This window comes from Trachemys scripta, chromosome 7, assembly GCF_013100865.1.
Source record: "Trachemys scripta elegans isolate TJP31775 chromosome 7, CAS_Tse_1.0, whole genome shotgun sequence".
Classification (NCBI taxonomy): Eukaryota; Metazoa; Chordata; order Testudines; family Emydidae; genus Trachemys; species Trachemys scripta.
This window is the reverse complement of record NC_048304.1, coordinates 107,666,732-107,681,613: the sequence shown is the minus strand read 5'-3', so window position 1 is coordinate 107,681,613 and position 14,882 is coordinate 107,666,732. Positions and strand designations below refer to the sequence as shown.

Below are 14,882 nucleotides of genomic sequence, written 5' to 3'. Positions count from 1 at the left end.
GCTGTTGGAAGAGCAGGTCCCGGCCCTGCTCCATTCACCCCCTGTCAACTGCAGAGGGGACTGGGCTCAGTGCGCCACGCAGGGCTGCTTCCCATGGCACGATTACCATCCAGGTAGGATCCTGGGTGCTCCCAGGGCCGCTCCCTGGGAACTAGAGCACCCGCTCACTCTGGGCAGCAGACGTTGGCAGGCTCCAGCGCTTTGCAGCCAGCCGCCCCAGCTGCAGCCAATGTAGCCCAGTAGCTGGGGCCCCAGGAGCCCCTCACTGTGGAGTGCAGAGGAACCAAGAGCAGAGGCTTATTAAACCTCTCTGGAGAAGTGGGGAGACCCTGGAACCAATATTTCCATGTAAATTTTCTGGAGCCAGCCCAGGTGAGCAAGTCACAGCTGCCGGGGGGTGACTACAAACAATGGGGCAAGTTCCCCAGATGGAAGTGAGCAGCCCCCTGCCCTCACTTCCACAGGCTCAGACTGGCAGGGGACAGCTGGGCATCTTTGGGACCATCCCTTGCTTTGGCATTGGGGTCCTGGAGGAAGTGGGAGTCAGGACTCCTGGGCTCTCTCCCTAGCTCTGGGAGGGGAGTTGGGGCTAATGGGTTAGAGCAAGGGGGGACTGGAAGTCAGGACTCCTGAGTTTTAGTCCCAGCTCCTCCACAGAATTTGTGTTTGACTTGAGTGAGTGGCTTATGGAGAGAGAATCTCCCATCCTCCGCAGGTAACAGGTGGGGTGGGCGACTGTGGTGGTTGCTGGCCTGGCGGGGAGGAGTGGAGCACGGGAGGAGGTGGAGCAGGGGTGTCCAATTTTCAGAAACTGGAAAGTTGGCAACCCTAGTAGGGACAGAGACCTTGTTCCTTGGCTTCTTGTCCAGCACTTGGCTGAGGCCAGTCAGTATTTTGCTGTTATTATTTATATAAAAACACCCACCAGAGACCCCAGCCACGGTCAGGGCTCCTTTGCACTGGGTGCTGCAGACACTAATGGCTGGTCTGCATGGGGAATTTGACCAGCAGAACTATACTGGTCCAAGTAACCCACTACAGCTATCCCAGGAAAACTCCCTAGGGGACACTCTTATTCCAGGGTACAAGGGGCTTGATCCAGTTTATCTTATGTCACTTTGAAAATGGTGTAAACTAACCCTGCCCAAGGCTCTCTCATTCCAGAAGAAGAGAGTCCCCAAGGGGAGTTAGCCCAGGATAACTGCAGTGAGTCAGTTACACTAATGTAGTTCTGCTGGTCCATTTCCCTGTGCAGATGAACCCTTAGTGAGAGGCAGCCCCTGCCCGGAAGAGTTCCCCATCTAAGCGAGGATTTTCAAATGCACCTGAGGGATTTAGAAGCAAAAGGCAGTGGGCACAGAGCACAGTCAGGCACTTCTGATCCTAAATCCCAGAAGGACTTTGAAAATCGACCCCTTAGACAAGGCAGAATTATTATCCCCATTTCACAGATGGGGAGCTGATGCACAGAGAGATGAAGTGACAGGCCCAAGGACTGTGCAGCACAGCTGGGACTTGAATCTCAATCTCCCAGATGCCTTAAGCTTGAGTCTGTTCTTTCCCCCTAACCATACAGTGTCTCTGGAATGAGGGATTATTTGTACAGAAGGAAGGAGCTGGGCTAGGCTGTCTGGCTGGGACTGCTCATGGCAGGGCTAAGATCTGACAGAGCTCGGTGTGTCCCTGGCCTGGCTGGGAGTGAGCAAAGGTCTGTAGGCTCAGGGCAAAGTGACTGACCGTGCCCCCAGTGAGCTGGAGGAATTACCTGGGCAAAGACTCTTACAACAGGGGCTTGTGCAGCACTGGCCAATGGTGTCTCCTTGACATCCTGCTTTGAACTGCTCTGTGGTATCTCCCCAGACCTCACTCCACTCTCCCACTCACAGTTCAGTTCACGTTGGAAGTGAGTTTAGCTACCAATTGAATTAGGGCTTTCATTCTGAGTAAGTGTGTCCACACAAGAATGTAATGCAGTTTAAATAATCCACTTTAAATTCATACCTTTAGTTAATTCAGATTAATTTTCCTGAGCAGCCTTGTGTAGAAAAAACCTTAAAGGCTCCAACAGCAGGAGGCAAATACAAAGAACCCAACACTGATCATTTCTAAAAGTCTCTTGTTTTTTAAGCCAATCTCATGATCTGGGTGGCCTGATTTCTTAGTTTTGAGCGCTAGGGGTGGCAAAGCTAAAGAAAAGCCAGCTGAGAGGGAGGAAGGAGGTGGGTTATTGTCTGCATGAACCTGCAGCAGAAGACTCCGATCAGAAAGAAGATGATTCTTTTTCCCCATGACACAATTCATTTTCTTAACTACCTGAAAGTTGAAAGCTGCCCCGCGTGCTATGGAAATGTGCCAGGGAGCTCAAAGCCCTGCAGAAAAGGGCTTCTCTGGATAGTTAAACACACTCACAACGGTTCAAAGAGCTTGAACTAGCAACATAAAACAAAGGTACAAGAGGGAAAGAACGATTCCCAAATCCACCAGTGTCTGCAGCATGATCCAGCAACCTTGCTCAGATTCTGATTGTACCAGCAGCAGGGCCTATGTCGCTCATTTGAAAGCTCACAACACAGCCAATTTTCCAGAGTTCGGCTCTCAGTTAGGCTCCTAAATGCAGTGGCTAGATTTTCCAAAGCACCCAGGACCCAGTAGCTGTCAATCATTGTTCTCAAATGAGAATTTTTATCAGCTGCTGGGTGCTGGCACTTACAGAAACCTGGCCGTCAGTCTAGAATTCCTGCCAAACATCAGCTCAAACCCATACACCAAAGCAATGTAATTGCTTCATGCAGTGACTGCTTTCCAGGGAGCCAAATACAGGCATGATGTTCTCTTGCATCCACATGGCTGCACTCTCTGGAGGAGGCCAACAAACAGTTTCACAAAGCCATAGCTTGTGACTAATACTTTTTGCCTGACATTTATATTTCATCACATCCCTACAATTAAACATGACATTAAACACATCTGAAAATTCAAAGGTGACCCTGACGCTGTTGTCAGTTCTCATGATTTCACAGCACATCTCATAATATTCACTGTTTTTCTTAAAGCCCAACTCCTGAGGTGCTGGGATTATGTGAAAATCTTGGGTTTTGTTGAAATATGTACATTTCTAGCCCTCCTGATTGTGAAGAACACCTGGAAAACCTGACCTCCAAAAGGTCAAACACCAGAAGTCCAATAAAAGCAAGCAAAATGCATAATTAAAAGAAACACCTCATGAATTCTTGAGTTAATCTTGGGATTTTGGGGGAGCTGCCTCATGATTTTTGTACACTTTGGGTTGGCAATGGAATCTCTAAACAGAGCTGAGAGGACTTCGGAGTGAGTTGTCCATATTAAGAGTCAGGGGGTAGGAATATGGAGTTTGGGTTTTTTCCCCCAATTTTATTCAGAAGAAACTTTTTTCCAAAAGAAAAACAAGTAGCATTTGCCCTAAGAATATTCTAGTGTCCTACAGCACTTCAGGTCACTGTGCATGGTCTAGCTGTGGCCCCAGAGAAGGTCTCTCACTTTCTTACTGCACAGCTGCTACAGTTGCTTCTGATTTCAGGAGGGTCTTTGATGTGGCTGGGCTGTGATGAGCACTGCATTTCAGCAATGGAGCATTAATGACATCTGTCCCGCTGCAGAGTGATCGCTGTGTATGTTGGCGTCTCTTCTCCCTGACGCGGTGGATGCTTTAAGATAAAACACAGTAATGTTACTTTTCTACTAAGCCAGCTTAAAACCAGAGAAATGAATCCATAAAATGTCCATCTGATAGCACTGCTTTATGTACATCAGGGGCAGTTCTAAGGGGCATCTAGGCTGGGAAACACTATCAGCCTCACTTCCTACATTAACCTATCTGAGGCATGCAGCTCAGATTTCCCCCTCCCCAGCCTTGGTCTGGCCCTTTTTTCGCCCCCGAGTTGGAAAGAGAGCTTTTGGGCAAAGTGCTGACTGGAAAGAGGCTTTGAGCTGGGATCAAAGAAAATGTTAGGTAAATAAATGGAGTTGGATCTATGAACATACCTGTCTCTGTCATCACTTTCACCTTTCAATCTTACTATGCACAAGACCTAGATTATTGGCTAACTGCTTGGGTCAAAGGAGAACTGTGGCGGAGTGATGAATCACCGGCACGGCGCCTCCTGCTGGGCATCTTGGAAATTAGCTCTTCCAGCCCAGAGCACCTTCTGGAGGTCGGTGTCTCACCTGCTGCTGGCCCCCGTGTCCCTCCCGGACCCCGGTACCCTTTGTCCAGGGGTTCTGCCCACTGCAGCACACCCTCACTCTGGGTCTCCCCTCCCAGGGGAACCCCCAACCCCCTATCCTGACCTCACCTCACCTCAGTGAGGACTGCCAGTCATCATCTAGCCCCACTCCCTGGGGCAGACTGCAGTCTGTAAACCACTCATCATCGGCAAGAGGGGTTGGACCAGCTCTCTCTGTATATTTCTGAGCTGCCCCTCTGCAGCCCCAGTGCCTTTTGTGGGCCCTTAACTAGTCCTGCAGCCTGGGGTTTTGCTAGGCTGGAGCTCCCCAGCTCCCTCTGCCCTTCCCCAGCACTGCTCCACCTCAGGTACCCTGCTCAGCTCCTAGGCAGCCAGGTCCTTCTCTCTCAAAAGGCTAAAGAGAGTGTTTCCTGAGTGCCTGGCTCACAGCCCTTTTATAGGGCCAGCTGTGGCCTGATGTGGCTGCTTCCCCAATCAGCCTTTCCCCAGCCACAGCCCTCTCCAGGGCTGCTTTTAACCCCTCCGCGCAGGAGCGGGGTGACTACCACGCTTCAAGAACCAATATGTATAATATTGAGAGGGTTAAACCAGCTTCGGAATTCACATGAGTCTCAAAAATCTCTGCAAGTAGTACTCTGTCCTACAGCCAACGACTACAAACTCTAAGGGATAAATCAGCATTTGTTAGCATAGAATCATAGAAGACTAGGGTTGGAAGGGACCTCAGGACGTTATCCAGTCTAACCCCCTGCTCAAAGCAGGACCGATCCCCAACAAAATCATCCCAGACAGGGCTTTGTCAAGCCTGACCTTAAAAACCTCTAAGGATGGAGATGCCACCATCTCCCTAGGTCACCCATTCCAGTGCTTCACCACCCTCCTAGTGAAATAGTGTTTCCTAATATCCAACCTAGACCTCCCCCACTGCAACTTGAGACCATTGCTCCGTGTTCTGTCATCTATGAGAACAGCCGAGCAACATCCTCTTTGGAACCCCACTAGAGGTAGCTGAAGGCTGCTATCAAATCCCCGCTCACTCTTCTCTTCTGCAGACTAAATAACCCCAGTTCCCTCAGCTCTCCTCGTAAGTCATGTACTCCAGCCCCCTAATCACTTTCATTGCCCTCTGCTGGACTCTCTCCAATTTGTCCACATCCTTTCGGGGGGCGGGGAGGGGGGGAAACTGGATGCAATACTCCAGATTTGGCCTCACCAGTGCCAAATAGAGGGGAATAATCACTTCCCTCAATCTGCTGGCAATATTCCTATTAATGCAGCTCAATATGCCATTAGCCTTCTTGGCAACAAGAGCACACTGTTGACTCATATCCAGCTTCTCTTCCACTGTAATCCCCAGGTCCTTTTCTGCATAACTGCCGCTTAGCCAGTCGGTCCCCAGCCTGTAGCAGTGCATGAGATTCTTCCGTCCTAAGTGCAGGACTCTGCACTTGTCCTTGTTGAACCTCATCAGATTTCTTTTGGCCCAATCCTCCAATTAGTCTAGGTCCCTATGGTGCCTAATCCATACCGTCCAGTCTATCTACCTCTCCCTTCAGTTTAGTGTCATCCACGAACTTGCTGAGGGTGCAATCATCATCCAGATTATTAATGCATAAGAACAGCCAAAGTAATTCTAGGAAAATCTCTGGAAAGTGAATGGAATTCCCTCTCTCTGAGATCACTGGAGTTGTTTCCCCAAAACTTTCAGGACAAGATCTACATAGTGATGAGACATGGTAATCAAATGTCATACTCTCTGGAATGGGTTTGTGGAGGTGTGTGTGAAAATAAGAGCAATGACAGAATGCTAACTTCAACCTTAACTCCGAGGAGACCAGCTATGCCATCATGATAGCAGCGCACAGCTCTTCTCTTTGTGACACTGCTTTAAACACTCAAGAAAATGATACATATGAAAAATAATAAAAATACTATGACAGTGACCCAAACTCCTCCCATGGATCTTTAGAGGAAGAGAAATAAAAATCCAGGGTTATTGTTCATTGCCAATGTCAGCTGGAGTGTGGCTAAATAATTATCATAAGGAAGCAATTGGGGGACAGAAGCTCTGTGTTAGCAGCTTTCCCTGCCACTAACATAATACCCAGGGTGTGTGCACTACCGCACAGCTGCTGCTAGCAGTGTGAGACCGTGCACGCCTCACTGACACCTACATCGCACGGAGACCCATTGGAGGAAATCCTGCCCCCATTGAAGTCACTGGGAAACTCCCAGGATTTCACCCACTGTCTGTCTTCCTTCCCCTTTGGGAGGCCCATGGTGGGGAGGGTTACCAGCGAGTGGCGCTGAGGCTTCACTGATAGGATCCATCTCACTAGAGCTGATTCCTACTTGGGTAACATTCCAGAGGTTTTCAAACCTGCCTGGGGGATTTCATCATCCAGTTCCCAGGAGTTTCAATGGGAACTTTAAAACCTTGAACATCTCTGCCTTGGTTGTTTGTCTGACTGCAGAGGCTGGTGGGGGGAAGCCCCTCTGTAGCCGGATAGATTTTCAGTCCATGGGGGATTCTCCCCTATCACTGTGGTGTGGAGTTCGGGAAGGATGTTTTCCTCTTGCCTGGATGCTTGTCTGTGGTGGTCAGAGCCTGACTGGCCAGGCTAACAGCAGATGTGGGAGGCAGCTGCCTGCTCCTGGTACCTGGGTGGAGATCTGGGTCAGCAGCAGTGAGACCAGGGTAACAGACACAACCTGAATCCTGGGAATCCTGAGTAAATCCATGTTCCAAGCCCAAGGGTCCCTGCCAAGCTGGAACAGGCAAACAAATCGCTCTTTTCTATCACTTCACCTTGTCATGAATAAAAGCTGAGACTCACCCCAGAGCTTCCCGGCCAATTCACGGAGGCATCTGGGGAGAGAAGGACAGTTACACATTGTCACGTGGGTGTAAATGTCTGTAAGGGAAGGCACCTCGCTGAGCACGAATTATAACCCCACGGCTTCCACCTCTCCCCCAGCCAGGGCAGGGCTCCCCCTGGGCAGCACTGAGCATAATGGAGCCTGATCCTGATCAGGGTTGCTAGGGGAGACTGAAGCAGAAGGATTTAATGCGGCTGTTGAAGATGTTCAGTGGAAACTGTCTGTACTACATCCCTTCTCCAAGAGGGGAGAAAGTGGTGTATCATGGGAGAGCCAGAGGGCACAGCTCAAAGAGACCAGGAGCATGTGGCATCTGAACTACAGCTCCCATGAGGCTCACTTGCACCCAGCTCCCAGGGAAGGGGCTGGAACACTTTCTAATGGGAGCTTTCCCTGGAATGTGTTCTTTCCATGAAGGACAGGAAGTGGTAACACTTTGGCTCAGTCCCCTAAGCCATGGCAATGCAGGACTGGGGATTACAGGCAAAGGGGTGGGACGAAGGAACCTCAGGGACTCAGATGCACGAGCCCTGGGAGCCCGAGAACTTTTTCTCCTCATTCACTTTGATCACAGGCAGTTCGTTGTTGTAACTCTTGGCCAGACAGTCTGACCTGGGATCTGTCCAACCCCCATCAATTAACACATTTACCCCCAACTCCCGCCTTTCTCCCTCATGTGCAGGTGACCCCTGTAATCCCAATACTCTCCAAAAGCTCTTACATTCAATACGATCTTCAGGAGTGTTGCTGGTGTCGTGCTGGACTTGTTCCCTGTGGGGAGTAATAAGGACAGGGGGTATCAGTGACACCTCGTGCTCTCTCGGTCACCTTGGTGACACTGAGTCTGTTTTCAGAGATCCAGCTGTGAGGAGATTTCTTCCCATGGCTGGTTCTCCTGTTAGGACCTTACATCTCCATTCAGCTCACACTCAGGGGAAAGGCAGCAAACCCTACTTCTGGGTAATCAGAGAACATGGTGGCTTCACTATTTATGCAGGGAAAGTCTAATAAAACTGAGACTTGAACATCCTGTTCTACTTCAGCAAAATGGCCAAGAAACCAACTAACCAAAACCTCACTAGGTCAGCATGGAGTTAAGATTGGGGGGGAACCGAAAACCCCTGACATCTCAGGACAGAAGTTGAAGAGAACTCGGTCGTTTTCACAAAGTTAGAACTGGGTGACATTTTTCCACAGAATTTTATTTCATGAACAATAGTTTAACCAAAATCAAATGTTTGGCCAAAACCATCTTACTTAATGAAATTTTCAATGAAAAAGGCTTAAACAAAATGCTCATTTTAATTTCTTTTGAATGAATATATTTTTTTTCACTTTCAATTATTTTGTCAGAAAAACATTTTTTGTGAAAATTTTTGAAGAAAATTATTTATTTGAATTTTTTTCATTCAAATAAAACTGGAATTTTGGCCCAGGGCTGCTCACAATGTAGAAAGACGGAATGTTCATCGTTAAGGCTCAACTCTGCACAGTGTGAAAATGCAGCTTCAGACCCCACTTCTGGCCCAGTCGGCTAACCAGCTCCCACGTCCCAGGGGGACAGGGTGGGGGTGTTTGGGAGGAGAGATTGGTTATATGTCAGGAGGAGGGAGGGAGGGAGGGAATATTTGGGGAGAGGCAGCTAAGGAGCCCTATAGGATGGGGCACAGGAGGCAGGCAGGGAACATACACTGTTGAGAATCGGGGTGAGTGCTCCCAGTATCCAGGGTCTGTGAGTCGTATTCCCTGTGCCCCCACCAGTTTTATTGGCAGAGTCGCTGCACTGAGAATCCAGGCTGGGCCGGACACTGGCAGAGCCTGGAAACTGCCCTTAGTCTCCCCATGCACCTTTCCCTCTCTGTGTCCAGCTGGGAACCCATTGTGGGTGTTTTGGGGCAAGTCCGTGTGTGGACGCAGCAAGCCTGGCACTAAACCAGATGCAGCTGATGGAGTTATAATTGGGTGTTACCCACAGCAGCTGGATGGACTGGAGACCCTTGGTTCCCAGCCAGGCCTGGCCACTCCCAGCCCTGCCCCAGAAGAACAGACCCGGTTCTAGGGAACTGGCTGGTTCGGTAGGTGTCGTTTTGTGGCTGATCAGCCCCAACACCCCCTGAGTGTGAAGCAGGGTCACTTTCAACACGTTCACTCTACTGCCAGTGAATTAGATGGGAACACGTCACTCTGGCAAACCCCTTCCTGAAAGTGTCTCCTCCTAACCCCCAGATGCCACCACAACCAGGGAGTTCATCCTTCCCTGGCCTTTTCAAAAATTCTTGCAGAACAGACTGAAACCCCCAGCATCAGGAGAGCTGAGCTACTCAGCTGCCGGCCCTTCCGTGAGGCAGACATAAGGGACCCAGAAAGGAAATGAGATGGGAGAGGGAATAATCTCTTCCTACCTTTGTTCCCTTGGTAGAGACGCAACTGGAAGCAGTGAGACAATGTGATCAGAGATGAGGACACGTTTTCTCGTGGGCAGAGAGAGAGAGAGAGATGGAAACTGAGAGATACAGCCCAAATTTATCATCATATTAACACAGAGACTGTCCCCATAGCCCAGCCCAGCTCTCTCCTCCACGAGCCCCAGTGACTGCCCTGGGAGCGGTGTGGCCAAGTCTGACAATTTTAGTGGCAATCTGATGGCATTTCATGTTCTACGTAAAGCCCCAGGTCTGAGAGTCAGGGGCTTCACTGAGAATCNGCTCCTCAAGGCAGGAAACATCCCTGTGGGAACTGCCCTGCTTCAGGGAAGTATCACTATTCAGGAAAGCACCAAGGTACAAACTTAACTTCAAACAACCATTTTAAGGACTGTAGCAGGTGCTTAAAGTTAAGCACATACATAGGTGCTGTCCTGGATAGGGTTGGACTGGAGCACACACTTGAGAGCTTTCCTGAGTGAGGGCCAGAGATCTGTACAGCATGCAGAGCCGTGTGCAGAGCTGGTCTACAAATACCCAGCGGAAGAGTTTTCTATCAGAAAAGGCTGTTTCTTCAAAATCAAAGCCTTTTGACACGGCTCTTCAGTCTTTCAGAATCAAAATGTTGCTGAATTTCTGTTCCTTGAAAAATCTGAAATTTTGACTTTTCATCCTGATTCAGGATTTCTCACAGGACAGAAATGCCGTGTTCCCAGCAGCTCTTGAGGCACAGCTAACATTAGTGTCACCCTGGCAGGAGTCACTAGGTCATGCTATTACTAAACCATTTTTCCTTGCCATACAAGCGCTGCACTCAGCCTTTGCAGGCATACCCCTTGGGTGTTGGTCTGTTGATGCAGGTGCTTTGGGGGCAGCTGGGGCAAACAGTCAGTTCCTGGGACACGGTTGCTGCCTGGGAACTGGGCACTGGTGCTGGGATGAGATTCCTTAAAGAGGGGTTTGCCTGCATGCTGTTTGTGACACCTCTGTTCCAGGACTGGAGCACAGATCGTAAATAACTAATTACACAGAGAGACAGAACTTGTGAGCCCAGGTGTGATGATGCCTCTGGTGCCTCCTCTCAGAACAACAACAAATACAGTGAATGCAGAGGGAGGAAATAATTCACTGACTGCCGGTTTAGCAGAGGAGGTCAGTGAACTCCAGAGGAAACTCTTTCCCATCAGAAGGGTTTGGGATTTCCCCTTTGAAAGAGCCATTTTCCTGCCCTGCAACAATGTTGTCCAGCTCAGCAATGCTGGTTAAAGCCTGGGAGAGCTGCAGGAAGAATGTGCCGCACTGGACGAGCCTGTCACCCTGTTTTGTCATTGTGTGTTTCCTCTACATCCATCGCCACAGCGATCACACTCAGACTGGGGGTTGCCCAGTCCAGGACCCACCGTCTCCTAAATAGAGCCTCCAAAATAAAGAAACACTTCAGAAGCATTTACCTTGTGAGGAGGAACCCCCGACACCACCACTGCTGGAGTCATCACCTAGGCAATAAATACCAAAGAGACATCGTCACGGCGATTACACTCAGACTGGGTTTTGCCCAGCTCAGGCTCCACTTTTCCCTAAATAGAGACCCCAGAATAAAGAAATGCCTCAGAAGCATTTACCTTGTGGGGAGGAACCCCCGACACCACCACTGCTGGAGTTATCACCTAGGCAATAAATACACAAGAGATCAGAGCAGAGCATGGCCCCACTCCAGGCCCATACGCTGCCCTAGCACAACTACACCATGGGCAGTAACTGGCTGGTGGCCGTGCTGCTGAAAGGGGCCTGGGGTTAGAGTGGCTCACAAACTGAATCTGAGTCAGCAGTGAGATGTAGTTGTGAAAAGGGCTAATGTTGTATGTAGGACACGGGAGGTCATTGTCCCGCTCTGCTCTGCACTGGTGAGGCCTCAGCTGGAGTACAGGGTCCAGTTCTGGGTGTGACACTTTAGGAAAGTTGTGGACAAATTGGAGAGTCTGGAGAAGAGCAACAAAAATGATCAAAGGTTTAGAAAACCTGACCTAGGAAGAAAGGTTAAAAACACTGGTCATGTTTAATCTTGAGAAAAGAAGACTGAGGAGAGACCTGATAACAGTCTCCAAATACATTTAGCGCTGTTATAAAGAGGATGGAGATCAATTGTTCTCAGTGCCCACTCAAGGTAGGACAAGAAGTAATGGACTTAATCTGCAGCAAGGAAGGTTTAGGTTCAATAGAAGGAAAAACTTTCTAATGACAATGGAAGTTAAGCTCTGGAACATGCATCCAAGGCAGGTTGTGGAATCCCCATTGTCAGAGTTTATTAAGAACAGGTTGGACAAACCCCCTGTCAGGGATGGTCTAGGTTTACTTGGTGCTGCCTCAGTGCTGGGGACTGGTCTCGATGACTTCTTAAGGTCCCTTCCAGCCTGACATTTCTATGATGTTCCCATCTCCCAGCTGCCAGGGCTGAGCCATCCGAGCTGAGATGGGTGGAGGGCGGGGGCAGTTTCCTGTGACAAGCTTTGAACAAAGATGTTTTATTAGAAATTTTTAATTTCAGGTTTTGAAAATGGATGAATTTCAGCATTTGTATTTTCAGGGGGTTTTCATGTAATTGTTCTCACTGTGCCATGAACTCCTCTTTCCCTGAGTTGCTGGGCAGGGCTGAGATGGGACACACACACACACACGCCTTACCAGTGACACTTAGGTGCTGGGCAGGGCTGAGCTGGGATCTGATCACCCGGTTGTTGCTGTCCTTGATCTCGTACCCACAGGAATAATTCCCGGTGCTACCCCCAGACACCACATGGTCAAAGTCGTAGGTGAGTTTTCGCAATATGCCCCTCCGGGATGAAACCTCCTTCCCGTCCTTACAGAAGATGATGCGGGTGGCCAGGGCCCTGGAGAACACAGAGCACTGGAGCCGCACGGAGTCCCCTGGCCGGGCGGACATCTGGCTCAGGTAGAGGATGGGGCCCCGGAGAGTGCCTGGGAAGGGGAATGGTTCAGAACTGTCAGTGATGCCCAGCGCTGTGGGTGGGGCAGGAGGTAAACGGAAGGCGGATCTGTGCCATGTCTCACATGGAGGCTCTGATTACAGCCAGCTGGGCCGATGTGGGGACGAGCTCTCTCTGGTGACCGGAAGCTTTATTAAGTGGGTTAATTTGGGTTGTATAAGAGCTTAAGGGCTCGGCTGGGCTGGGTTCCCATTGTCTGGCGCTGCGCACTCTCCTAGAACAAAAGGCCCCAGTGCGGACACCCCACTGATGCAGTCAGGGCAGTACAGCCAGGAGAGAGGTGAGGGGCTGGAAGCTGGGGCCATGGGAAGGTAAATACCTTGGGGTTAAAGCCGTGGAGTTCTCTGCTTACCAGGGCCAGTGCCCAGGGTGGGATGGGTTGTGGACATGACTCTCTCACCCACGTGTCACACTGGCCCCTGGACAGAGCAGAGCTGACAGGCAACACGGCTGGGAGGGGATGGTCAGGAGACCTGCTCGGATCCCACACAGCCCCATCCGCTGGCACTGCACTGAGCAAGGAGCAGCCCAAGGGGTGTGGCTGGATGCCTTGGAGACAGAGGAGTAAATGCCATGGGTAGAGTTGGCACAGACAGACAGACAGATGGACTCACCGGGAGCTGAGCAGATCTCCTGGCTGCTGGGACTCAGTGCTGGGAACAGAAAGGTGATGTGTGTTCAGTACCGGGCTAGAGTTTCCCCTGCACAGGCCCCGGTTTCAGCTCCTCCCGTCCCACCAGGGGCACCCCCGCCTGCTCCATGAGGCTGTGCCAGGCACTGTGCAGAGCCCTGACCCCTGGGTCCTCTCCCAAAAACACAGATCTGGGGGTGGATCCAAGTTGTGTGACTTGGGCCTGACTCTATAAAGAGTCTGACCCCGAGCCCCAGAACCCCGAATTCTGGGGGAATCCAGAATCGGAGCCCAGCCTGGATCCCAGCTTAGTGTCTCTGGCCTGTTGGTAACAAGGAGCCCTGGGTCTGGACCCCGATAATCCTTCATCCTCCAATGGCAATGGCCCTCCCTGCTCTCTCTGCCTCCAGCCTGAGCTGCCATCCCATGAGCATCCTCCCCCGAGCCCAGCCCGTCCTGACTCCTTGTGCCTGGCATGAGGAGCTGGGCCCAGTGACACGCCAGGGGTTTGAATACAGTCAAATGCCAGGTCACAGCTCCCAACAAGGAACGCCGGCCAGACCTGCAGCCTGGGGCCTGGGCCGGGACAGCAAGGACCCGGGAAAGGATTTAGAGGTGCCAGGGGACAAGAAACTGGACATGAGCTCCCAGGGCGCCGCTGGGGAACAGGGCTGATGTGCCCCTGGGCTGTGTAAGGAGGGGAGCAGGGAGCAGGAGCAGGGAGGGGATTTCCCCCGGCGTGTGGCTTTGGTGAGGCCGATACTGGATCCCGTGTCTGGTTCTGGGACCCCAGTTTAAAAGGCTGTTGGAAAAGTGCAGCGGGAGCAGAGCAGAGCCAGAAAAATGCTACGAGGGCTGGCGAAGAGGCCTCACAGGAGAGGCCGGGGGAGCTCCGTGTGTGGAGCTGGTCAGACAGCTGGGCTGATCACGGTGTCCAATCTCCTTCCAGGGGAGAAACCCCAGGTGCTGACAGGCTCCTCAGTGCACCAGAGACAGGCAGAACCAGACCCAAGGGCTGGATGCAGAGTCTGGGCAAACTCCAGTGAGAAAGGAGGCAGCAGTTTCTCCACATGCGGGGGATTAACCTCCGGCGCCAGCTCCCCAGGGAAGTGGGGTAGTCACGGCCAGGCCAGAGGCCTTTCTGGGGGATGCTTTAGTCAAACACAAGTGACTGGGCTCAGTGCAGGGGAGCTGAGGGAAGTTCTCTGCTCTGGGCTAACAGGGGGTCAGACACTGGATGGGCTAATGGTCCCTCCTGGCCTTAAACTCTATGAAGCTGTGACTGTAACCCCAGCCTGGGCTGACTGCTAGCCTCGGCCATCCCCAGCACCGAGTGCTGGCCCTGTGCTGGTTTGGGACAGTCCCATTCCCCCGAACATCGCAACAGAACAACCCTCCTGCCACTAAAGGGGATTTGCCGACAGTCTGGGCCAGGGGCTGCTCTCGGTTCTGTTTCCTCCCAACGCCCTACGAATTAGCGCAGGGTCCCAGATACTCACCGGACAGCAAGACACACAGAGACAGGATCATCGGGACAGTGGGTGGGACTGGATCAGGGTGGTAACAGCCAGCAGCTTCTGCTCTTGACGGGGTCGGGAGGGGACAATCTGCGGTGACTCCTGCCCCCTCTGCTCCTTACACTGAGGGGAGAGCACAACCTCCCCCCTCTCCCCCGTGCTCTGTCTTAGGGCTCAGGGTGGAAGGCTCCTCTCCCTTCTCA

The 14,882-nt window shown here is 51.3% G+C and overlaps 1 long non-coding RNA gene across 1 annotated transcript; it reads right to left on the bottom strand.

Annotated features, from left to right (window-relative positions):
• Nucleotides 1-3,246: 3,246 nt before the first annotated feature.
• On the bottom strand, nucleotides 3,247-7,874 carry LOC117880109. Its single transcript, XR_004646478.1, has 3 exons — nucleotides 7,825-7,874; nucleotides 7,061-7,092; nucleotides 3,247-3,683 (listed from the first exon to the last, which is right to left on the bottom strand). It is a non-coding gene; the product is annotated as an uncharacterized LOC117880109 (long non-coding RNA).
• Between the last annotated feature and the right edge of the window lie 7,008 nt (nucleotides 7,875-14,882).